We start from the raw sequence: 26,643 nt of genomic DNA, 5'->3' as shown, positions 1-26,643 counted from the left end.
ATGTCCTCTGCTGGGCTAGCGAAAATAAATACATTTTTGGCAGTTTAGATGTTATTGGCTTTAAAGAGTTGACCAATAGATTACCTTAAAACTGGGGTGCCTTTCCTAGAAGCCCATATATGGGGTAGATTTGAAGATGTACCTTAAAGTGCTAAATAAATGTAAAATATGGTTATGTTTAGATTGGCAGATAAGTGAGAAAAGGCATTCCATTAAAATGTGAAATTATAAATAAAGCAGTGCTATTGAGAGAGGATGGCTATATCTCAAGGCCTATAAGGAAAGCATTTTGGTTTGAAGGAAGGTCCATATTGGAAAAAATGAGGAAAAATCCTAGAAGGATATGGGGGAGCTTCAAAGCACCATTTTAAAATCAAAGTTCTTTGAAATGATAGAGGATATTCTTATTTCTCAAAAGTTCTATTTATTGCCCAAGACCTAATAGAGAGCCCCATGCTCTGGCCAACATCTAAGTACAAAAAAAAAAATTAAATAAAGACCTTGGGAATAAAGGTGAAGTTTTTTTTTTTCATACCTTGCTATTTTGCTCTCTTTCCTAGTTGTGCTTTTTTCTCACCTTAGTTCTTGGTTCTGATGCTAGAAGGAACATATAGTGACAGGAACACAGCTGACCTTCCTGACTGAGCTGCCTTTATAAGCAATCCTCTGATATCCATTCTTTAAGACTGTGCTCCCACCCCACTCCGCCCCAGTCCCTAAGACTTTAAAGGCATTTTCAAGGTATTATTTGCTTTATTTGTTGGTTTTGTGTTTGGAATACATGGCCAGAGGTCTTGGGATTACTGAATCCATTTCAATTAAGTCCATTACCAAATTGATTAAGATATCACTAATATACATTTCTTAAGGGTTTGCTGTGTTCCAGAAACTATTTTAGCATTGGGAATACAAAAACTAAAAACAAACAAATCAGCCTTATTTCAATATTCTAATAAGAGTGACAAGAACATATATAAGTATATACACTAAACATATAAAATAAATACCAAGTAATTAAATAAAGGGTAATTTTGGAGGAAGGGTCTTGCTATTTGGTAGGATCAAGAGAGACTTATTAGAAGGGAGAATTTGTGATACATCTTTACCAATCATTTCTGTAAGATTTTGCATTTTACACTTTTTCTTTTTCTCCCTTCTTCCCTTCCCTCCCCTGTCTCCCTGACAAAGCAATCTGATATAGGCTTTACATTTGTAACCATGATAAACATAGATCGATATTGAATGTGTTGTGAGAGAATAATCAGATCCAGATGGAAGAAAGAAAACATTAGGGATAAGAAAATGACATAATACATGACACTTCTAAAAACTGAAAATAATATGTTTTGATATTCATTTAAACTCCACAGTTCCTTCTCTGACTACGGATGGCATTTTCCAATCCAAGTTCCTCAAAATTGTCTTTGATTATTGCACTACTGAAACAAATAAGGCTGTCATGATTGATCATCACCCCATGTTGTTGTTAATGTGTCTAATGTTCTGCTGGTTCTGTTCATTTCACTCCATGTCAATTCATGCAAGTCTTTTCAGGATCTTTTGAAATCCCATCACATACATATAGCATTCCCAGATTGAGGGATATCCCCTCAGTTTCCAATTCTTTGCCAAAACAAACACAGATGCTTCCTTATTATAATGGAGAACTTGAGATACATCTTAAAAGAAAAAAAGGGATGCTAAAAGGTAGAGATTAGGGGAGAATACAAAATAATGAATATGGAAAATGGAGTTCCCTATCTGAGGAAAGAAGGGAAGGTGATTTTATCTAGATTATAGAGTGTATGACTGAATTAGTAACAGGTTTCTCCACTTTCTAGGAAGAGCTAAATCAATTGGCAATACCCTTTTTTTAAAATGTGTGTGTGTGTGTTTGTATGTTTTGTTATAGGACCCATGCATGTTTAAGCTAAAATAACCCTTAAACTCTTGGCAAGATAGGTTGGAATCAAACCTTTAAAATTAATTGGAAAAAAATTTATTTCATCCCAAATGCAGTTGGCAATTATTAGGGCTTATTGAGTAGATCAGTTATATGATCAGATATACATATATATATATATATATATATATATATATATATATATATATATATATGGGTTGGCACTTTGGTAGATATATGGAAGATAAATTGAAGAGAAGAGTTATTTAAAACAGGAGATGATTAAGAAGACACTAAAATAGTCCAGGAGAAAAGTGAAGAAGACTTGAGCTAGAACCAATCATCCTATTTTGCCACTTAACTCTAGTCATTTCTGGGAGATAGAATAAGGCTGATTATCTCACTTAAATCTAGTTCATGTGCAAGTCACACCATCAGTCTTGGGATGACATTGGTCCTCTTTGAGAGTAAAGAATGAACAACAACCATATAAGTAGTAGCAACTGCCCTCAGGGAAACAAAACTGCCAGTTTAAGTTAAAGAATGTTGCTATTTCTTCTTCTTCTTCTTCTTCTTCTTCTTCTTCTTCTTCTTCTTCTTCTTCTTCTTCTTCTTCTTCTTCTTCTTCTCTCCTTCAATTTTTATTTTTAGGTATTTTTCCAAAAGTGTGCACAATTTATTGTTTGATTTATGATTTCTTGAAATACAGCTAGGAAAGAATAGACTTTTTAAAAGCACATTGTTATTCAAATGAAGTGATTGACCATCCTTTAGGCCCAAATCACACTATTTTTTAATTATGGCCAATAATAGATCCTAATCCAAACTTATGCTGTTCATTCTTTGAATTTTGATAGCTTAGAATAAATGTAAATAGTAATCATTTTCTTTTTGGGTAAGAAATCCTTTTAGACTGATATTTTCATGATGTCAAACTCTTACCTAGCTCTTAGTCATTGAATGGATATACACCTCAACTGAGACTTGGAAAGATATTTAAAAAACACGCATAAAAATGGTCACATCCTGGGCTGTCACCAATCATCTTGAGTTTTGTATAGCCATTGAATCTGATGACTGAAGCTGAGAGTGACACAGATTTTGGAAGAACAGTGATATTACCTGTTTATAGAATCTAACAACCCAGAGGAAATCGTGTACCTTGGGATGGTTCCTCCCATGATACTATTCATCAAATTCACAATAAAAGCATCCCATGAAGGCGATTGTGACTGATAATTCTAGGTTGTAAAATTAAAGCAGCCATAGTGTCATCCTTCCCTTTCCTTGTCACTTTTTGCTATTCTGAGAACAGGATCTTCACTCCCTAAAATATCATTATAATTGTGGAGACAATCACGTGATTTTTCTAAGCTTCTATTTAATTTTCTTCAGCTGAACTATTGATTTTTACCCGGATTATGTTGGGGTAGTATTGAACAGTAACCCCTTACATATTCCTATCATACACATTCATGTGCATGCACAGCCTCACATATGAATTAAACTAGTCACTGCTCTCCAGCAGTTGCCTCCACCCTCTACAAAATCACAGAAGCCCTGACTTCCCTCCATCATTTTTTTATCTGTAATGTTGATACATTCTCTGCCCTCTTTCTATGGTATAATTATAAGTAGGAAAGAAGGAGATTCCATGGACTTCAGTCATTTGTGTAACAGGTGTCTGCTCCTTGGATGTAGAATATAACCATGCAGATTCACTTTCATGCTCTCTTGGACTTATATATTAAACTCTGACCTTTGAAAGTGGAATTGAGGGGTCATGAAAGTTATGTTTAGATGAGAAGGATGAAAGAAAACTTGGAAAGAGATGGAGCAGAGGAGGGGTCAGTCATAATTTTGTTGCAGAATTCCTGCAAGTGGTTATATTTTGTGGTCCCTTGATCTTCCATTTACCCAGAGACAACATGACTTCAAAGCTCTCCTACCCCAATTGCTTTTTCCTTCATTTTCTCCCAGAGAGTAAAGAGAAATAGAAAGATATCAAAGTGAATGAAGCACAGAGTTCTCTGCTATGCATACAGTTTGCATATGAAAAGGTATGTTGTCAACACAGCACTGATCTCACAAGAGGACGGGTTCAACTGAACATAAAGGCAGATAACTTCCATCTAAGTGTAGAAACAACTTCAGGAGCTTGGGTTACTCACCATCATTATCTATATAGCTCATTCAGTTCCCGAAGTGTTCAGTGCTTGCTTTATATAAAGGAATTAGGGCAAGGTACTCAGAAACTTTCTCAGAAATGATGCATCATAGAATTCCTCCTACAACCAATGTTCTTGGGGGGAGGAGACAGCAAGTTGTACCTCAGTCAAAGATTAATGGAATAATTGTAGTATGACTCTCAAAAATAATTTTCTTCTTTTAAAAATTGTGTTATATATGTACCATACATTCTAAGACATAGGAGATAAAGAATCAGTCTTGGGGTTGGGAAGACATGAATGTTTGGCTTCTAACATGTACTAGCTGTACAATACTGAAGAAATCACTTAACTTCTAATGCTCTTGGCTATAGAAAAGCTGCTGGTTTTCAGTGGTAGAGGAATTTCCTAAATAAGATAAAGATGATATAGGTACAAATATAAATATATATATATATATATATATATATATATACATATATGCATTGTATATATGCTTGTATATGTATGTGTGAGCACACACATATGATTTGGAGTTTTTGTAGATATACACATGTATGCCAACACATGTGTCAGTCTATTGTGCCACATACATGAGTGCAAGTCATGTACACAGATATACATTTGTATATACATGTGTGGCATGCTCATGCATGCCTATATTTATATTTCTCATGTCTACATGTATATTGTGTCATATATACCATACATGTACATTGATGTTGTTTTGTTGATTAGTCACACCTAACTCTTTGGAACTCCATTTGAGATTTTCTTGGCAAAGATATTGAAATGATTTCTCGTTTCTTTTTCTAGTTCATTTTACAATGAAGAAACTGAGGGGAAAAGTGTAAAGTTACTTGCCCAGGGTCACACAGCTAGTAAGTATCTGAGGGTAGATTTGAAATTAGGTCCTCCTAAATAAATCATTTATCAACTCTAAAACTCATACCTCCACAGATCATTTACTACCCTGACTACAGAACTTCATCATACCTTCAAGGGATAATTTACTCTTTCCAAAACCTGGCATCCCATAACTTACCTTTGTGACCTTATATAATAGATAGGTTATCCTTTATTGCTAGAATTACTTTCTTCTTACTTCTCCCTTTTAGTATCCTTTCTCACTTCCTTTGAGGCTCAGCCTATATGTCACTTCTTTCAGGAAGCCTTTATGATTCACCCCGGTTGATCATGAGTTCCCTCTTCCCCCTCCCCCTCAAAATATCATGTGTGTGCTTATTTGCTTAGTATCTCTGTCTATCTCCCTCTTTGTCTCTATCTCTCTCTGTGTCTGTTTCTCTGTCTCTGTGTATATCTCTCTCTCTGTCTCTGCCTCTTTCTCTCTTTCTGTCTCTCTGCTTCTCTCTGTGTCTCTCTCACACTCATACATACAAATATACATAGAAACATACATCAGTGGATTGTAAGCTCTTTAAAGCAAGGAGTATGTTATTTTTTATCTTTGTCCACCCAAGTGCAACACAGTGACTTACACAAAGAAGATATTTAATAAATTTAATAAATTATTGACAAATTAGAGTATTAGAATGTAGATCAAGAAATCATAGCTTCTTTCTGGTTCCATGGACTTCTTCTTAACCTCTCTGAAATCCCAAGGCACCATGAGTTCAGTCATTTTAGTAATTAGCAGGAGCCTTAGCAGTAAACTAAAATAAGAGCTGAATGGTATAGGAAACAAATATGAAACTTGGAGTCAAGAAAATCTGAATATAAATTATACCTCAGATTCTTGCTAGCTTTGTGATCCTGGGAAAGTTACAACCTCACTGAGCCTCAGTTTCCTCATTCAAAAACTTTAGGTTTCTTCTATTTAAATATGTTATTCTGTAAAAGCATTCTACAAATATTCTGAGCCATGTGATTAATGTCTGGAAAGCAGGAAAACTCAAATGGGAGATATAAACTAGATTATCGAAAAGGGAGGCAATGTGGTACATGAGGGAAAGGCATTAATCTGGAACCTGAGCACCTGGGTTGAAATTCTATCATTCAGTTCCAAAGGACTCATAATGGAAAATGCTGTCTACATCCAGAGAAAAAAGCTGATGCAGTCTGAATGCAGATAAAAGCATACTGTTTTTGTTTTACTTTTCATAGTTTTTTTCCTCTTATTCCATTTCTTATAAAACATGACTAATGTAGAAATGTTTTACATGATTACAAATATATAACCTATATCAATTTTCTTACTATCTTAGGCAGAGGAAGGGAGAGAGGGAAGAAGAAAATTTGGAACTCAAAGTTTTATTTTAAAAATATATGATATTTAATTAATTATTTTTTATTTTTAAACAAATATAAAAAGGAAAAATTGTCACATGTGCAGCAAAACATAAGAAGGGATTTATAATATGAAGCAAAACTTTCTCCTTCAAGAAATTTATATAATAAATACTACAAATTGTATTCAAGCTTGTCTATTTTTTCTTTGCTTCCTTATAGGGTTTTTTTTCCTGTTCCCTACCATATACTCTTTATTTTTTTCCTCTACACCTCCAAGGCTACAGTGGAGTGTGAATATTTAAACACACACACACACACATATGCACACATATCTTTTAAATAAAAGGACAATATCAGTTTACTACTCAAAGGTCCAGTTTGGTTTGGTAGTACACTCCCCAGAACTACAGTTCACCTGATGTTGCAAAATGTTGTGTTTATCCAAGTTACTGCCCCTCCCTTAAGACAAACCCATTGCAGGGTGGCTTTGCCCTTCCCCGCCAAAAAGAGAATTCTCTCTGGGAGTCCCTCCAGGACATCTCATAGTGCCCACCTATATCATACTGGATAGCAGAGAACATCTTGGCAGAAATGGATTCAAGAGACCACAGCTGGCTGGCTACCATTCTTCCCCAAGCATGATAGCAAATATCACATGAGGAAGAAGTACCACTGCTCTCTGTCCAATGCACAGATCCCCACAGAGCAGGGGAAAGAGGTGGAAAAAGAGGGAGTCTTCATCTTCCTATCCATTGACAAAGGATGAACATCATTAAAGGTCTGTGAGAAAGGGTTTTACTGATGATTGGTCCGTTGAGAGATCCAACTTTGCTGAAACATCATGGTGTCTCTTACACTGCAAGTTGCCACTTCATCACCAGTTATCATATACTTTTGTTTTGCCTAGAATTGCTGGAGCATTGAGGTGCCTCACTGATATAGGAGAGGAAAATAGTATTCAGGGGTCAATGAGTCTGGCCACACCAGACCCTCACCAAAAGTTATTTTTCCTATCAAATCAGGCCATGAGATAAAATTATTCTGGCAAAGACAACTGAAAAGGATGTCTTTGTCCAACATACCCATCATCATAATAAACATAAGTGTGCAAATTATATCCTAGCATTATGTATATAATGACATGATTCTCTTCAATTAAGAAGAATGAACAAACATATTCATTTACATGTAAATCTATATACATACCCAGATATATTTGATTTTGGGGTATGTCTCATTTTTATAGCATTTCCTAAAAACAACAACCCTACCTTATTCCTTTACTTCTACTTGCTTTGTGGCCCTCCTATTCCTTAACCTACCATCCTTTCAGGAATCCCTCCTTTAAACCCCTTTTATGCACCCCTCCCCATTGATCTAAAAAACTTTCTATATTCCCTCATTATTTTATTGCCTCACCTTCTAAATCAATACCCTCTCTATCTCTTCTTATTTTTTTCTGAATTGTGTGTGTGTGTATTGTTTCCTCTTTAACCCATTGCTGAAGAGAGTAGACTTCCAGAACTACCAGCCCTCCTTGTCCATGTAATTCATCTGTATCAGTTTTTCTTCTCACACTTCATTTGTATAAGATGATAACTCTTTTTTGATATGTTTCTTGTACCTTTCCACTTTTTAGAATCCCATCCTACTCTGCTCTACCCCTTTCCTTCCAACTACCCAAATACTACTAGCAATCTTGGACATATTTTTTACATTTCCAATTATAAATAATAAACACATCATTCTTATTGAGTTCCTTGTAATTAGCCTTTGCTGTTATTAAGTTCATGTCTTTTTGCAACAAAATTTGGAAGGCTAGAAATTCACTGAATGTTCATTTTTTCCCATTCAGGATTATGCTTAATTTTACTTGGTATGATATTATTGACCACAATCCCAATTCTTTTGCTCTTCAATATGCAGTGTTTGAAGACCTGCAGTCTTTTAAAAGTAGCCACTTCTAGGTCTTGTGCAATTCTAATTGTGACTCCACTGTATTTGAATTTTTTCTTTGCTTTAAAAAAGTTTATTAAAATTAACCTTACATGTAATTTCCAAAAAAAGAAAAACAAATCTTTTCATTAATGATTTCTATTTCTGTGACCATGAAAAAGTCACTTGAACTATATCAGCCTTGATTTCCTCACTTTTTTAAATGAGATCCTTTTCAATTCTTATGATTCTAAGATTCTATATTTCAAAGACCTACTACCAGCTGTGTTCTGGAATTAGTTCCTACCAGCTCATCAGAACCAATTGTTAAATTTTCAGTTTGAGCATTTACTTCACAGAAATCTAAAACAGCTAAAACTCAGGATTTCATCTATTGTGGGTTTTTTTCCCTTGGTCTAGAAAATAATGGATAAAAGTGTTAGTAATAAAAATTGAATTTAAGTGTGTCACAATTTTTTTATTTTTATTTTCATTTTTGCAGGGCAATGGGGTCCAAGGTCACACAGCTAGGTAATTAGTAATTATCTGAAGTCACATTTGAACTTGGGTCCTCCTGAATCCAGAACTGGTGTTCTATGCACTGCACCACCTAGTTGCCCTACACTAATTTTTTAGAGACTCAAGTGTTAAATATTTATCAGCACATCGCTGCCTATGACTTCTGTTTAGATGATCAGTGAAGGAAAAGGAGAAAATGGAGAAAGATTTTAGGAGCTTGCATCTAATAATTCTCATTTCTCTTTCTGGGTGCCTGAAAGTTCACCATTAGGACTTAATTTCTTACTTTCAATTAAAATATGCACTACCACAACTACTAATGAAGTAATTAAGTCTTCTATATCTTTGCATTGTGAAATACTCAAGAGGAGTTTTAGGCCACTGGATATTTTGAGGCAATCATTCAATGAACACATGCTTACTTACTAGGAAGCAGACATAGTACTAGATACTGGAAATATATGTACAAAGATTGAAACAATCTCTACTCATAAAGAATTTCCATTCCAATAGGAGAGACAATGAAATACATGGAGAAATTTAGTTAGCAAAGATAGTAAATACAAATATACAGAAACTAGTCAAATACAAAGTAATTTGGGAAGAAGATTACTGGTACTTGGGAGTGTGGAGGAATCAAAATGTCATGTAGATCATGGTGCTTGAATTGATTCTTTTTTAATTTTAATTTCTTTTATTGGACATAAATCTCAGTATACTTTTCTTTGGATGAAGATGGGAAGCTCTGAACTGGGACAAAACATTTAGAGAAGTGAAAAAAAGAGTAATTGTCATGAAGTTGAATAAGTAGAATCACAAAATTTGAGAGATGGAAAGAATCTAAGTCATCATCTGGTCCATAAATGAATGAAATCTCTATTATCACATATATGACAGGTGGTAGTTCACACTCTTTTGAAGACTATCAACAAGGAAAAAGTCATTTGCTCCCAGTTACACTTCTAAACAGCTTTGATGGAAATTTTTTCCCCTCATGTCACATTTATATTTGCCCCTCTGAAACTTCCCTTCATTGCTTCTGCTTCTGTCTTCTATGATCAAGCATAATAAATCTAAAAGCATTCCCATATGACAGTCCTTCAAATATTTGAAAATGGCTATCAATTCCCCAACCCCTCCCCCACCAATGGCTAAGAACACTTCTTCAGTTAGACATCCCAAGTTTTTTAAATCGGTTCTCATAAAACAGGAAGCTAATGTTCTTCCCCATCCTAATCATCCTCCTCTGGGCCTTCTTAAGCTATAAATGCCCTTATTAAATTGTGACCAGAGCTGAATACTATACTCCTCAAATATGGCATAATCAGGGCAAAATACAGAGGAACCATCAAAAATATTACTATAACTACCTGATGCAGTCAGTGTTCTATTAGCATTTTTGATGCCACATTTTTTGATTCATGTCAAGCTCATAGATCATTAAAAATGCAGAAGATTTTCAGATAAATTGCTATCTTTTCCTGTTTCCCTTTATCCTACACTTAGGAAGTTGATTTTTGTTTTAACACATTTATCCCTACTGAAGTTCATCTTAATGGATTTATTTCAACATTTTAGTTGATCAAGATCTTTTAACTTTTTTTGGTTTATTTTATATTTATTTATTATAATCTTGTTATGAGAATAAACATAAACTGCCCCCCCAAAAGTGAGAAACCTGTAGAATAGTGAGAGAGGAAAAAAATGATCTTCAGTCTGTGTTCAGATTCCATTGGCTCTGTGTCTGGCGTGAGAAGCCTTTTTTATCATAAATCCACCAGAGAAGTTACTTCAATATTTTTCCCACAGTTGCTGTTACAAACTGTATTTCTCTCCACTCTATTCCTCTACACTCTCATTTATTCTATTCTCTCTCACCTTTCATCCTATCCCCATCCAAAAGTGGGTTTTACCTGAGTACCCTCTCCCACAATCTTCCCTCTCTTCTATTACCTATTCCCCTTTCCCTCCCCCCAATTATCCCTTATCCCAGGCCTTTCTTCTCATTTTTCTCTAGGGTGAGATAGATTTCTATACCCTATTAAGTGTGCATATTATTATCTCTATTAGTCATTTCTAAGGAGAATAAAGGCTCACTCATTCCCCCCCTTGCCTTCCCTTGTTCCACTCCACTGAAAAAGTTTTTCCTTAACTGTTATGGGAAATATCTTAGCCCCTTCTACCTTTCTTTTCTCTTACACCAAGTACTTTGCTTTATTATCCACTGACTCCATCTTTTTACTATATTATCCCATTATTTTCCACTCCTTCCTGTGTCCTGTCTATGTATGCTCCTTCAAACAGCTTTTATAAATGAGAAAGTTCATATGAGTTATCAGTATATTCTTCCCATGCAGGAATACAAACAGTTCAACATCATTAAGTTCCTCCTCATCCACCCCCTCTATGGTTCACCAGAGTCCTACTCTTGGAGATCAAACTTTCTGTTCAGTTCTGTTTGTTTTAATAGGAAAATTCAAAAAGTCCCCTGTTTCATTCAAAGTCCATCTTTTCCCCTGAAAGAGTATGTTCAGTTTTGCTGGGTAGTTGATTCTCGGTAGTAAAGCAAGATCCTTTGCCTTCAAGAATATGATATTCCAATCCCTATGAGCCCTTAATGCAGATTTTGCTTGATCCTATGTAATCCTGACTATATAGTCACATTATTAAAATTGTTTTTTTTTCTGGCAGCTTTTAGTATTTTCTCTTTGACTTGGGAGTTTTGGAATTTGGCTATAATATTCCTGGAAATTTTTCTTTTGGGATCTCTTTCAGAAGGTGACCATTTCTATTTTACCCTCTGCTTCTAGGATCTCAGGGCAATTTTTCTGTATTATTTCATGAATAAATGAAGTCTTGGGGCAGCTAGGTGGCACAGTGGATAGAACACCGACCCTGGAGTCAGGAATACCTGAGTTCAAATCTGGCCTCAGACACTTATAATTACCTAACTGTGTGGCCTTGGGCAAGCCATTTAACGCTATTGCCTTGCAAAAAAAAAAAAAAAGAAGTCTAGGCTCTTTTCCTGGTCATGACTTTCAGGTAGCCCACTAATTTTTAAATTATTTATCCTACATCTGTTTTTCAGTTGCTTTTCCAATGATATATTACACATTTTCTTCTAATTTTTGGCTTTTTTGGAAGAGTTTTATTTCTTCCTGATTTCTCACAGCTTCCTTCAGTTCCATTCTGAATTGGGTTATTTTCTTCAGAGAGCTTTTTTATCTCCTTTTTCAGCTGGCCAATTCTGCTTTTTAAGGTATTCTCCTCATTTGTCCTTTGTGTTGCTTTTTTCCATTTGACCTAAACTGGTTTTAACATATCATTTTCTTCAGTATTCTTTGTATTTCTTTCACCAAGCTGCTGATTTGGTTTTCATGATTTATCTGCATCACTCTCGTTTCTCCTCCCAATTTTTCCTCCACCTCCCTTAATTGCTTTTCAAAGTCTTTTTTTGAGCTCATTCCTAGCCTGAGCCCAATTTCTATTTCTCTTAGAGGCTTTGGATACAGCTTTGCATTTGTCATCTTCTGAATCTTTCATGGCACCAAAGTAATTTTCCATAGTCAAATTCTTCTTTTTCTTTTGTTTTCCCATTTCCTCAGCCTATGACTAATTTACCACACTTCCAAGGCTTGGGGGTTTTTTGGGACACTCCACTGGGACCTTTATACCTCCAAGGTCTTATGCTCTCTTGCCTGTGCTTTGATGTGTAGATGATCACAGGAGCTCCCTTCTTCCCTGGAGCTCTGAGGAGGATCCCTGGTCAGCTATCATAGGATGGAAGCCCAAACTGCAACCTGGATATGACTGTGGATAAACAGCACAATCCTGCCCCAGAGAGAGCAGAGAGATATCTGTAATCTTCCCCTACCCCTTTACCATCTGTGGACTGTGCTCTGGCGGTGCAGAGTGGGTTCCCATATTCCTACCACAGCTTTGTCATCGCAGGGTTTTTCTGAGGCCAGCACTCCTGCAGGGCTGCTTTGAGGCTGGAGTTCATTCCACACTCACTCTGGTACGGAAGAGTTCTCTCACTGCCCATTCAAGCTGCTTGACAGCTTTTGGAGTTTTTCAGGAAGGAAGTTTCTGGGAATTCCTGCCTTCATGACCTCATCTTGGCTCTGCCTTGAATCGATTCTTAAAAAGAAAGAACAGACTCTAAAGGAAAATTAAGCATGGAGCACATTTAGTGATGAGTGACAGTCAATGCAAAGGGAGATTGATGGGAGATGAAATGTGATATTTCAAGAAAAGAGATCAGTTTTTCTGGATCGAAAAGCATGAGAGGTGTAGTAATGTTCAATGAAGATGAAAGGATATATTGAGATCAGATTGTGAAGGACTTTAAATACTAAACAGAGGCATTTATTTTTTTTTTTCTTTAAGAAGCTAAAAGGCATCACCGAAGTTGTATGAGAAGGGTAATAACATGGTCAGATCTTTATTTAAGGAAAATTACTTTGGCAGTAATGTTTAAGATGCATTGTAGTGGAGAGAGACTCAAAAGTTCTGGTCAATGTCATAAATACCATATCTCCAGAGAAACTACAATGAAGCATGCTACACAGAATACAGAAAAAGAAATAATTGGGGGCATTTCCTCTATGTAAATTCATTTTACTTAGTTATACTTTTTTGTTACATGGTTATTGCAGGGTTTTTTTTTTTCCTTTTTCAGGATGGGAGAAGTAAAAAAGGAGGAGAAGTTATGAGAAGTTATAGTGATACTTAAAATAAGAGGGTCTTTGAAACATTTTTTAATGCATAGAAGAGAATAGAAGAAAGTTCTGAAGGAGCAAAGACAAGCTGAACAGTTTAAAAAGTAACCACTATTTTGTTATAATTAAATGTGTGTGCTTTCAAGTCCTTGTAATATGAATTAATAGAGTAATATGAATTAAAGTACATAAACTGATTTATGGAACCAGAAGAAGAGAGATAGGCATTTGGAGTCAAAAATAGACAAAAAACAATGGGGACTTGAGGTCAATGATATCACCAACAGGTACTGCTGCTCCTAGACTATAAGTGGGGGGTTCAACCAGTCCCAGTGGGTTAATGTCCAGTATGTTAATTAAATAACCTGATCCTGTTTGAATACCAACAATAACTCCATTAACAAATATTTACTAAAAGTTAATTTCAAAGTGCTAAACATCCTAAAGAATATAGGTTTCAACTTTATTGAACTCCACAAGTTTATGATAGTGTTTCAGTTGTCTCTATAACCTGGCCTATGGGAGCTTCTTGAATTCTGATTTCTAAGAAAGAACCCAGAGTCTGGGAACTTGTTATGAAGGCCAAAAGAATTCTCACCTGGGTTGCTGCTCTATGAGCTAGATAATGTATATTGTTTCCCAAGTCCTTCAAGGCCTTTAAAAGGAGAGTGATGATATTAATATGGAACATAATTCTATCTGTAAAGCACACACTGGACCCTGATGTGCCTAAACTGATGTGCCTCCAGCACGGGAAATACAAGCACACCTGGGAGTGGAATTGTTATTTGGTTGTTGTTATTATTTTTGTTTGTTTAGGGATTTTGTTTTGTAGGGGAGGAAAACTGGGAGAGAAAAATCAACATTATTCTTAGCCTAATAGATCATATTTAGCCATTCCAATCATGATACCTGGCTAATGAAGAAAGGGGCAAAGCCCAGGATGAGTTAGGCAGTTTCATTTTATTTTTCTAAATGTGCTTTGAAGCCCAATGAAATTCATGGTGAATAATTCATGTTCTCTAGGATCACAGCAAGGCTTTGAGATGCTCTAGGAAAAAGAAGATAGGAGAGGGAAGGAAGTCCAGAGGGGTTTTCTGGTTTGGAAACAGAGCACATGTCCTACATGCCAATGTTACCAGAATGAGATGTGGGGATCATCTGAGAATCTCTGTTCTAAACATCACTTGATAATGAACTTGACTGACTTTCTGAAGGAGTTCAACAAGACTCGCAGATTGTTTCAAAAAAAATCATTACACCACAAACATTCTCTATAGTCTGTAAAATTAACTTTACCTCCCTTTTCTAATTTCCCCTTCCTCCTCCATCATTCCTTGGCACCACCTCCTCACAGCCATTTCTTGTTGCCTCTACTCCTTCTAACAGCTGGCCCTTCTCTCAGCTGTCTTGGATTATAATGTTATGGTTATGTGACCAACAGGACCCAGGAATGGTTTAGGCATTTCCTCAAGGGTTTTAGAGGACCTTTAAATATGACTCTATGACAACCAGATATTAGAGTATTAAAAGGAAAACAAAAATAAGAGCAAATTTTCACAATGGATTCTTAGAAGCCTATCAAAAATTCAATGCTATCTAAACTTCAGTTATATTGTTCTAAAACTATTTGATATATTGAATTAGGATACAAACACTGGTATAAAAACAATAAAATTTAAGAATTTAGAAAAACCAGGTCCTTCATTTTAGAGAAATATAAGCTAGGACTAAAGAAGAAAATGACTTACCCATTGTACCAGAAACAGTTATTTGCAAAGTTGAAAGCAGAATGCACAACTCATCTCTTCTGATTAGTTTTCTTTTTTTTTTCACTTTTAAGTAATAAGTGAAATATGTGCTGGTTTTGGCAGTTACACACTATATGTCAAACTACCTTGCAAGGTTAATAACAACAATTATAATTTATATAAGCAATTTACATACATTATCTCATTTACTCCTTACTTCATTAGTCTTGTAAGGTAGATGCTATAATTATGACTCCTTATCCTAGATGAAACTTAGTTTGAAACAGGCCAAATGACTTACTATCACACAACTAGTAAACTGCCAAAATTTAAATTCCAGACTATTCTTATTGTAAGTCTACTGCTCTGGTCATCTCACCACTTAGGTGCATCTAACATAGTTATTGAATTTATGTAATGTTTGGTCTATTCGGTTACAAGAAAAACTTCTAAATTAATTAGAGAACATAATTAGAATCTGTCAAAATTCAAAAGCCAACTTACAAACCAAATAACAGCTGCTGTCTCTATTTACAATAACATTCAAAATGATTTAATAAGAAATTTCATTTTTTTCCCAAGAAACAATCATGATAATGTAAATGAAGTTCGATGCCCCTTTTGTGGTACCTTGAAAAATTACTTAAACTTTCTAAAGTTTAATTATTCTATTTCTACTCTAATTACTCTATCTCTCTAGATTAAATATTGGAAACTGGATCAAGTAATCCGTAAGGTTTCTTCTCTATGCCCACGGAATCAAATAATAACAGACACTCAAAATTTGAAGAGGCTTTAGATGCTTGCTAGTCTTATCTACACACCCTTACAATCTACTCAAAAAGCAGTCAGCTAGCCTTTGCTTGAAGACCTCCAAGTAAAGGACAGGGAATAACAAAGAGTATTCATTGCTTCTCAAAAGTTCATTTCACCAGATAATTCTAATTACGTAAGGTGTGTCTTGTCTTAAAAGCTAAACGTGTATCTTTCAACTTCTATCCATTACTCTTAATTGCAGAGCACTATATCTGGAGCTAAGGAGAACAACTCCAATCCATCTTCTAAAATCTAGTCTTTCATATATACCTAAAACAATCTATCATCTGCCTACTAAGTCATCTCTTTTTCTGGGTGAATATCTACTGTTTCTTCAAATGATCCTCACATAGAATTATATTTGGGTGGGGGACAGAGCCAAGATGGAGGTGTGAAGGCAGTATTTACTGGAAACTCCTTCCCCCAAAAACTCCAAAGCCATCAAATTATGACTTTAGCCAAAATTTAGAGGGGCAGAACCAACCAAAAGACTGAATGATACAATGTTCTAGTACAAGATAACTTAGAAGTTTCGCAGAAAAAGTGTGTTTAACCAGCACCAGGGGTTGGGAAAAAAGCCCTGCAACACAGCCCAGAGATCATTGGGAACAACTTGTAGGAGCAGTGAGAAAACTCTGCTGCAGTGTGAGTGCAGAGTAAGGAGCCCCAGCCTCAGAGTAGCCCTATGATGAGAACCTGCAGCTGGAATCAGGGAAGCCAGCCTGCACCTCCAGAGCACAGTCCACAGATGGTAAGGGGGTAGGGGAAGATTACAGAAATCTCTCTACTCTACCTGGGGCAGGACTCTGCTGTTTGCCCACACTCAGATCCAGGTTGCAGTTTGGGCTTTGATGCTACAATAGCTCACCAGAGAACTGTTTCATAGCTCCAAGGCAGAGAGAAGTGCCTGTGGTCATCTACACATCATAGCACAGGCAAGAGAGCATAAGACCTTGGAGGGATAAATGTCCCAGTGGGTTGTCCCAAAAAGCCCCCAAAGCCTTGGACAGCCAGTAAATTAGTCATAGGCTGAGGAAATGAGTAAACAAAAGAAAAAGAAGAATCTTACCATAGAAAATTACTTTGGTCTCATGGAAGATTCAAAAGATGACAAATGATAAGCTTCTGTGTCCAAATCCTCTAAGAGAAATAGTAAATGGGCTCAGGTTATGGATGAGCTCAAAAAAGACTTTGAAAGCAATTAAGGGAGGTATGGGAAAAATTGGGAAGGGAAATGAGAGTGATGTAGATAAATCATGAAAACCAAATCAGCAGCTTGGAGAAAGAAATACAAAAAAAAATATGCTGAAGAAAATCATATATTAAAAACCAGTTTAGGCCAAATAGAAAAAGCAAAACAAAAGGCAAATGAGGAGAATGCCTTAAAATGCAGAACTGACCATTTGGAAAAGGAGATAAAAAAAGCTCTCTGAAGAAAATAACTCCCTCAAATGCAGAAAGGAAGCTGATGACTTTTTGAGAAATCAGGAAGAACTAAAACTCTTCCGAAAAAAGTCAAAAATTAGAAGAAAATGTGAAATATCTCATTGGAAAAACAACTGATCTGAAAAATAGATCCAGAAAAAATAATTTAAAATTAGTGGGCTACCTGAAAGTCATGACCAGGAAAAGATTTCATTTTTTTAAGAAATAATACAGCAAAATTGCCCTGAGATTCTAGAAGCAGGGGATAAAAATAGAAATTGAAGGAATTCACAGATCACCTTCTGAAAGAGATCCCATAAGAAAAACTTCCAGGAACAGTATAGCTAAATTCCAAAACTTCCAAGTCAAAGAGAAAATAGTAAAAGCTGCCAGAAACAAATAATTTTAATACCTTGGCTCTATAGTCAGGATTACACAGGATCTGGCAACATCTGCATTAAGGGTTCATAGGGATTGGAATATGATATTCTGGAAGGCAAAAGATCTTGGTTTACTACCGAGAATCAACTACCCAGCAAAACTAACCATTTTCTTTCAGGGGAAAAGATGGACTTTCAATGAAACAGGGTGTTTTCAAACTTTCCTATTGAAACAAAAAGAGCTGAACAGAAAGTTTGGTCTCCAAGTATAGGACTCTGGTGAACCATAGAGGGAGTGGAAGAGAAGGATCAACTATGAGGAACTTGATGATATTGAACTGTTTGTACTCCTGTATGGGAAGAAGATACTGATAACTTGTATGAACTTTGTCATTTATAAGAGCTGTTAGAAGGAGCATATATAGATAAGACATAAGAAGGAGAAGAAATTTAATGGTATAATATAGTAAAAAGATGGAGTCAATGTGTGATAAAGGAAAGTACTGGGAGAAAGATAAAGAGAAGGAAGAAGGACTAAGATATTTCACATAAGATTTAAGAAAAAGCTATTTCAATGGAGTGGAACAGGGGAAGGTAAGGGGGAATGAGTGAGCCTTCATGCTCATCAAAAATGGCTCATAGAGGAAATAACAAACCCACCTAATAGGGTATAGAAATATATCTTACCTTAGAGAAAAATGAGAAGAGATGGGATAAGGGGGATAAGGGGGGAATGGGGCGGGCAAAGGGGGAATAGGTGATATAAGAGAGGGCAGATTGAGATACTCAGATACAACACACTTTTGGACAGGGACAGGATGAAAAGTGAGAGAGAATAGAATAAATGAGAGTGGGAAGGAATAGTTTGGAGGGAAATACAGCTAATAATAGCATCTATGGGAAAAATATTGAAGCAATTTCTCTGGTAGACTTATGATAAAGGAGGCAACTCACCCCAGAGACAGAGCCATTGGAATATGAACACAGAATGAAGTACATATTTTTCTCTTACTACTCTTTACTCTTATAACAAGATTATTGTAATAATATAAAACAAATAAACCAAAAAAATTTAGAAAAAGAATTATATTGCAAACATCAACTTCATTTGTAGAATGTAGAGGAGACATACTAGAAAGCAATTCATCTAAATAGAATTTGTTAGTAAATTGCAAGCTCAATTGAAAATAATTGATATGACTGCCAAGAAAGTTAATGCCATCTTAGATCGTATTAAAGAAATACACTACTGTGTCTGGGATTAATGTTTACTCTCATGGTCAAACCAGATTTTAAACAACTTGGATTTTTAAAATTATAATATTTGTACCTCCCAGTAATTCTGGAAAGTAGATCCTATTATTTTTTTCCATTTTCCAGATTAGGAAAAATGAGGTAAATAGAGGCTAAGTGCTTTACTCAGGGATATGCAGTTCATAACTGTCTGAGTTTGGATATGAAGTCAGGAATAGAAGCCTTCCTGGCTCCAGGCTAAGCTCTCAATCTACTATTCAACCTAATTGTTCAGAAAGATCTGAATTCAAATCTGACCACAATCTAGTCTGTGTGACCCTAGGCAGTTCATTTAACCTGTGTCTATCACAACTTTTTCATCTATAAAAAAGAGATAATAATTGTACTTATATTCCAGGCTTATTATAAAGATAAAGTAAATATGATTTATAAAGCAGTCTGCAAACCTTAAAGTTATAAATAAATAGGGGTGGCTAGGTGGCACAGTGAATAGAGTACCAACCCCGAAGTCAAGAGTACCTGAGTTCAAATCCAGCCTCAGTCACTTAATAATTACCTAGTTGTGTGGCCTTGGGCAAGCCACCTAACCCCATTGCCTTGCAAAAACTGAAAAAAAAGTTATAAATAAATAGTAACTATTTTTTCTAGAGGTAAAAGAAATTTCATAGTCCATCAAGAATGACTACTCATATTATAGATGAGAAAACTCAGACAAAGGAAGATTAAATTATATAACCAGTGTTCCATAATTAGTAATTGTAAGAATCAGAATTTGATTCTTGGTCCTCTGAATCAAGAACCTATGCAATTTTTCCTACAATATGATCACAGAATGACAACATTGGAAGAGGACGGGATCAAGAATTCTTAGGAGAAAATAATCTAAGCAAAGAGATAATAATAAAAAGCATGACCTTATCTGGCTATTCATCAATGTGGGGTAGGGGTGGGAAACACAAGAGGAACTAGATATGGGTAAATTAGACCTCAAAGTTATCACCGAGACTTAGTATGCCCAAAAGACAAATAGCAGATTAGAGAGGTGATGGAGAATCTGTACATATTTTTGAATACATTCTCTGATTAGAGAGGACAGTTAGATGGCACAGTGCTGGAAGACTCAGTCAGGAAGACTCATTTCCATGAGTTCATATCTGACCTCAAAGACTTATGAGTGTGATCCTGGCTATACTGACCACTCTTGTTTTTTCAGTTCCTCATCTGTAGAAAGAACTGGAGAAGGAGATGAACCATTCAGTATCTTTTCCATGAAAACCCAAATTGGGGTCACAAAGACTCAAAAACAATTGAAAATGCTTTAATAAGGATGCTCCTATGAGAATAGGCATGTAGATCATTGGGGTGTGAATAAATAGAGGAAAAATCAGAAAAGATGTGATTAAGTCATCTAGATCAAAAAGAAAAAATAATGATAAATTTAGGAAAAATACCAAACCTAGTATGTTGTTACTTTTTATTTGTTCTGTGAGCAAAAACCAGTCTCAGCTTGTTTTGCTGTTTTTTTCCCATGGAACATGTCTCCTTGTCCTTGTTCCCCCTCCATTAGAGTTTATGACAAGCCTATTCACGGAGGAGAAAACTAACCAAAGAGGTCCTGATGGAGACAGTTTACTCTGTCCAGTTGCCTTGAGGCTCTGAGTCTCATAATCAAGTCACATTCTCAAAAGGAGAAATTGAAAACTTTTAGTACACCTCCTCATTAAATGTCTTCCAATCAGAATTGAGTTTCACATGTAAGAGGAGCTGCCTGTCAGAAGGTACACACCTGACTTAAGGTGTTTCAGAGTCTCCCTTAGGGTCTTTGGCTATTGAAATAAACCACTGACCATCAATTTATTGATTATTACTTAGCCTATTCAGTAAATTGATTATTAATTACCTAGAAGCTATTTCTCAGGAATTTCATTCATCATTGCTAATACATAGAAAATGGAATCAAGAACAGTTAATTGAGGATGAATAAAAAAGGGGATTCATGGTACTATAACAATGCCACATGTGACAAAAATCAGAATGAACTAAATTAAAGCTCATGATAACTGTTAAAGTTATCAACAAAGTCTGGAGGGGATTTTTTTTGCTTTGGTTTGTTTTTTTGATTTATTAAAAGTAAAGTGAATGATAAAATTAGGCAAAATACTATTTATAGCAAATGGAATGATGGTGGATAAAAGGCAAAATTATTTAACTTATCTGTCACAAACTAAATATGTAACCCTAGGAAAATCATTGAATCTCTTGCTAAATAATGCTTTAAGACTATAACTTAAAGAGAAAGTGCTGCTTTGCATTGGGAGAGGCAGTTTCTTTCCTGGGAAATCCCACCCCCATAATTAAATTACACTTCCAGTCTATGTTCTTTACCTTACTAAGAAACGTAATGTTCCAACTAGAGAAGAGAGAATAAAATTTCCTACAAGGAGCAGAATCTCAATATGTGCCAAAATATATAATAATTTATGAAAGAATTATATCCCATAGTACTGGCAGGATCATTTAGATATGTTTAGTGAAACATTATTGATGATAGTTGTATAAGTAAGGAGAAGTGTTAAAAGCAGGTCTAAGAAAAGAAAAAAAGTCTGAATTGTCATATAGAAAAAAAATTATTTTTCTTACCCATTGTAGTGCTTTACTTCATTGCTAGCAATATTCTAGTACATATGGTTTAAAATGTTGGTTTGTGATCATATACAAACAGAATCCGTGAAAGCTAAAGGTCATGGAAAGACTTGGAAAAAATGATGAAGTGTGAAGAAACAAAACCATGAGAACAGTGTATACAGTACCAGTAATATCATAATAAGAATGAGTTTGAGGGACTAAGTCATTTTACTATTCTAAATACATGAATCAAAAATAAAACCTGATGAAAGATACTATCTGTATCCAGAGAGAGAATTGATAATTAAAAGTATGTATAGAATAATTTACATACATGTAAATATGTGTATGAGCATGTATCTAATGGTAGCTATCTATTGGGTGGGGAGAAGGGAAGGAAAAAAGGAAGAAAAAAGGATAAAAGGAAATGATAACTTTGCTATATATTTGGAGATAATAGCAAATTATAGTTGGTATATATAATTTAATGTGCAATCTTCTTTTTTATTATACTGTGCTATGGCAATTCTTGTTTTGTCTCTTGAACTGAAAATAAAATAAATGAATAAAAAAGAGAATGAAAGGTTAGCATCAAAAAGCTAAATGACAAATAGTATCTATCTAACTTCTGGGACCTCTGGATTGCACTATGGCTAAAAGGCTCCAGCTGGCTTTCCTTCCTCTTTTGTCTACTGGCTTTCTCCCCACCACCACCACCCGCAAGAGACAGACCTTCACTGAAGATCCTTCACAATGTCTACCTTTGAAAACTTATTTGAATCTTCTCTTTTTCTTCATGGGATTTGTAGTTAGAACGTCAGAATAGAAGCTCCATTTATCTTTGGGAGGGTAAAGCTCCAAGAACATGTTCATTTCTGGCTCGGTCCTGGAAGTCCAAGGACAAATAGTATCATGCCAGACATACTTCATCTCCATTTTTGACAGAATCACTAACCTGATAGATTGAGGGAATGCATTTTCATTGAAATCTAGGATTCATCAAGTCATCTGATGAAGTATTATATTATAACAGTAAGAAATATAAAAGAATGTGAGCTAAACAAGAGTACACTCAAGAAAATTTGGAACTCATTAAACGACAAGCTCCCAAGGGCATCCTTTAATAGATAAATATTGTCTTAGAGAAGAATTTTTTGAAAGTTTCTCAGAGATTTCCCCAGATTTTGACATTTGCTTATTCTTTTTTTATTAATCAGTGATTTGAAAGAAGGTATGCATGGCATGTTTACAATTTTACTGAATAATAGGGTCAGAGTTCTCAAGGTCTAGTATATTAAACTAGAATTAATTAAATTCTCCAAGGATGTATTAAGTGTTTCCTTTTGGGGGTAAGAGGTGGAGGCAATTAAAGCTAAGTGACTTGCGCAGAGTCATACAACTAGTAAAAGCCGGTGTCTGAGGCTGGATTCAAACTCAAGTTCTTCTGACTTCAGGGGTGGTGGTCTATCCACTGTACCATCTAGTTGCCCCTAATACCCCTTCTAATATGTCACTTGCTGTTCTAGGTGCTAAAGCCAAAAAAATGAAAATGAGAAGTAAATCTTACATTACATAGCATGAATTCAATAGGAAAAGGGAGGCAAGATAGAAAGGAGTTGCAGAAAAGGCAGGAGAGGAGCAAAGATCCCAATTTATAACCCCAAGATACTATCTTTGGGGAGACACATCACTACAGTGATTCAAAAAAAGCTTCCCATGGGATATGACAAATGAATTGATCCTTGAAATTAAGCCAAAATTCTAGATAGGTATCAGTGAAGAAGAAGAAGGTCATTCTGGGCCTGAGGAAAAATTGTGCAAAATAATGGAGGTAGGAAATGAGGTAATGAGTTTGGAAAAGAACCTTAAGTAGGTTAGATTAGTTGAAACATAGCATACATGAAATGGTATCATGTGAAATAATTCTGTGATGAGAAGCCACAGTCAAATTTAAAATGGAAGAACAAGTTTAAAAGTTTATACCTTACCTATAAACAGTGGGGGAGTCAGTGAATTTTGTTGAGTATGATAGTTACATGAGTAAACTTAAGCTTTAAGAGGGGAGGAAAAGAGCATCAATTTTATAATTAGGTGAAGAATGAATTGGAAAATAGAGATAATATAAGCAGAGTTACCAATTTGAATGCCTTTCCAATCATCCAGGGAAAAATGTTATAAATGTTAAAAAGCAAATGTGGTAGGACTAAAGGGTCTGGTGGTCTTATGAGTAGAATAGTGGGATGGAGGAGAGATGCTGTTGTGGCAGAATTGACAAGACTATGCAGCTGCTTGGAAATGAGGAGTGAAGCTGTGCATTGAAAAGAATAATAGTGCAATTAATAAGAAGGAGGGATAGCTTTAGGGAAAAAGATAAAGACTGATTTGGGATATGTTGAGTTTGAGATGACTATAAGATAGGTCAAAATTTTTAGCAGTCAGTCAATGATACAAGACTAAAGCTCAGAGAAAAATAGGTATGGGACCAAACCAAGAGTTTTTTTTTTAATTTATTTCATAAATCTGCATAACTCAAGATTCCAGGCTAATATGAAGAACACAGACATTGAAAATATAGGCAGCCAGATTTCTGAGAACCATTGAAAGCCTGCATGTTCCCTGAAGAGCTAAATGTAGGTTTTGAGTGGGGTACTTAATTGTCAGAGTAAGCATAAGACTATCAAGGCTTAGTCTGTATGAAAAATAGTATCACTGCCTTAATTCGACAAAGCATTTTGCATAACCCCAAGCATTCTATAAATTTCAGTTTTTATTGCTAATCTAATTCCATAGTAGAATACCCTGGGAGTGGTTCGACTATTTCCATGATCTTAGAAAAAGAATGGAAAGGAAATGGAAAGAAAGGGGAAGAAGAATACAGTGAGGTCAGGGGACAGGAAAAGAAAATAAGGGAAATTTTTCTTACATAATTAGTGAACTGGTCAAAAGAATGAAGCACACATGTATTTACACATTTTGGATACAGAAATACTTTTCACTCAAGAAAATAAAAGGGAAAGGGTAGAAGTAGGAAAGGGAAAATAGATAGAAGATATATTAAGGGAGAGATTATTCCTAAGCAAACAAACTCTAAGAAAGTAGAAACATATTTATAACTTTTTGGTATCAAAGAATAGGAATCTGAGAGATGATGAAAATAGGGAACAGATACACATTTTAACTTATAAATCTTATAGAATAGTATTGTGCTAGATTCTTATCAGTGTAATGACCAACAAGGATTATAGTTGACTGATGAAGAAATATTTTACCTATCTCCTGATAGAGTGATAAAGGGTTCAAAATGCAGAATTTTAGTATATATATTTTTGAACATGGTAGTATGGAAATTCATTTTAATTGACTATACATGTTTGTAATAGGTTTTATTTTTCTTGTGTTCTCAATTAGGTTGTGGGATGGAAAGATAGGAAAGTGAATCTTAGATAAGTACAACATTTAAGAAAAGAAAATATAACATCCCAGTTATGTAGTTGAAAAGGGGAATAGTATTTTACTCAACAAATAATTTTCTTACTATAAAGATTAAAATAGTTTGGACTTTTTCATGCGATGCCACTGAAAGTGTCTCAAGGACGTCCAAGGGTCCATGGCCATACTATTGTGCACCATTTTGTTAGAGAAGTTCATATTCTAATATAGGGGGAAGCTTGATTGTTTGTCCCTGAATTCAAATTTAATGTCTCCAAGTGCCATCTAGCTGCCTTAGAGGTCACTAAAGAACATTGAGCAAAGATGACTCACAGTGACTATGATAGAGGATTCTATAGAGGTGCTGTAGTTCTGTGACTGTCCTTTAACAACACAAAGGCTCTAGACCTTTTGTCCTACCACCACCTTGCTTCCTAGTCCCAATGATAGATTCAATATGGACAGGTACTTGAAAGGTAGTGTTCAGTCTATAGGAGACTGACTGATTTATGGTACTTTTCAATAAATAATTCAGAGGATAAATAAAAGACAAACTAAATTTGTTTAAACTCCAGAGCTGATGCAAATGAACAATTAATTTCTGTTAACATATGAAAAAACAGATCAGAATGAATATCATGTATCAAACACAAAGCAATAGCAAGTAGCAAAGAGGAAAAAAACAAAAACAAAAATCACCAAATTAAAAGATCAAATGCTAGGAATGAATGTCTGTACCTTGGTCACACTTCCCATAAATATGATACTATGTAATTTATAAAAGCACTTCCCAACAATTTGAAACCATCTCCCTTATAAATCACAGAGTACCAAAGGATATTATAGAATTAGTATTTAATCATTTTTTCTATCACAACTCATCCAAAAATGTTACCCTTACAGAGCACTGACCATGACATTTAAAGTCTTCATCCAAGTTCTGGCTCTGATATTTAGTAGCTGTGTGATAATGAGCAAGTAAAAGTCTCTGAGAGTTTCAATATCTTTATTCATAAAGTGAATTTAAGAATCCTGAGATGCTGTGAGAAAGGTGCATAAAATTTTGGAGAATTGTGATCTCAAGGACAGCTAGGTAGCAGAATGGATAGAGCACTGGCCCTGGAGTTGGGAGGACCTGAATTCAAATCCAATAACAGAAACTTAATAATTGCCTAGTTGTGTGGCCTTGGACAAGTCACTTAATCCCATTGCCTTGAATAAATAATTTTTTTTTAAAAAAGAGAGAAATGTGATCTCTCCCTATAGGCCCTCTAGTGTTGTCTCACTTTGGGAAGAATTAAGATAATGCTTTAAGGGGAAGTACTGGCATTCTTCTGAAAATACGTATTTCTTTCAAGAATACCTATATCACAATTTTTCATTTGAAATAAAACATGAAACTGATAGAATCCAGTTATTAAAAGAGCAAGATATTCTGACATTGGAATAGGAATATGGCATCATGGA

Source organism: Macrotis lagotis, chromosome 1 (genome assembly GCF_037893015.1).
Source record: "Macrotis lagotis isolate mMagLag1 chromosome 1, bilby.v1.9.chrom.fasta, whole genome shotgun sequence".
NCBI lineage: Eukaryota > Metazoa > Chordata > Mammalia > Peramelemorphia > Peramelidae > Macrotis > Macrotis lagotis.
Note: the sequence above shows the minus strand (reverse complement) of the source record.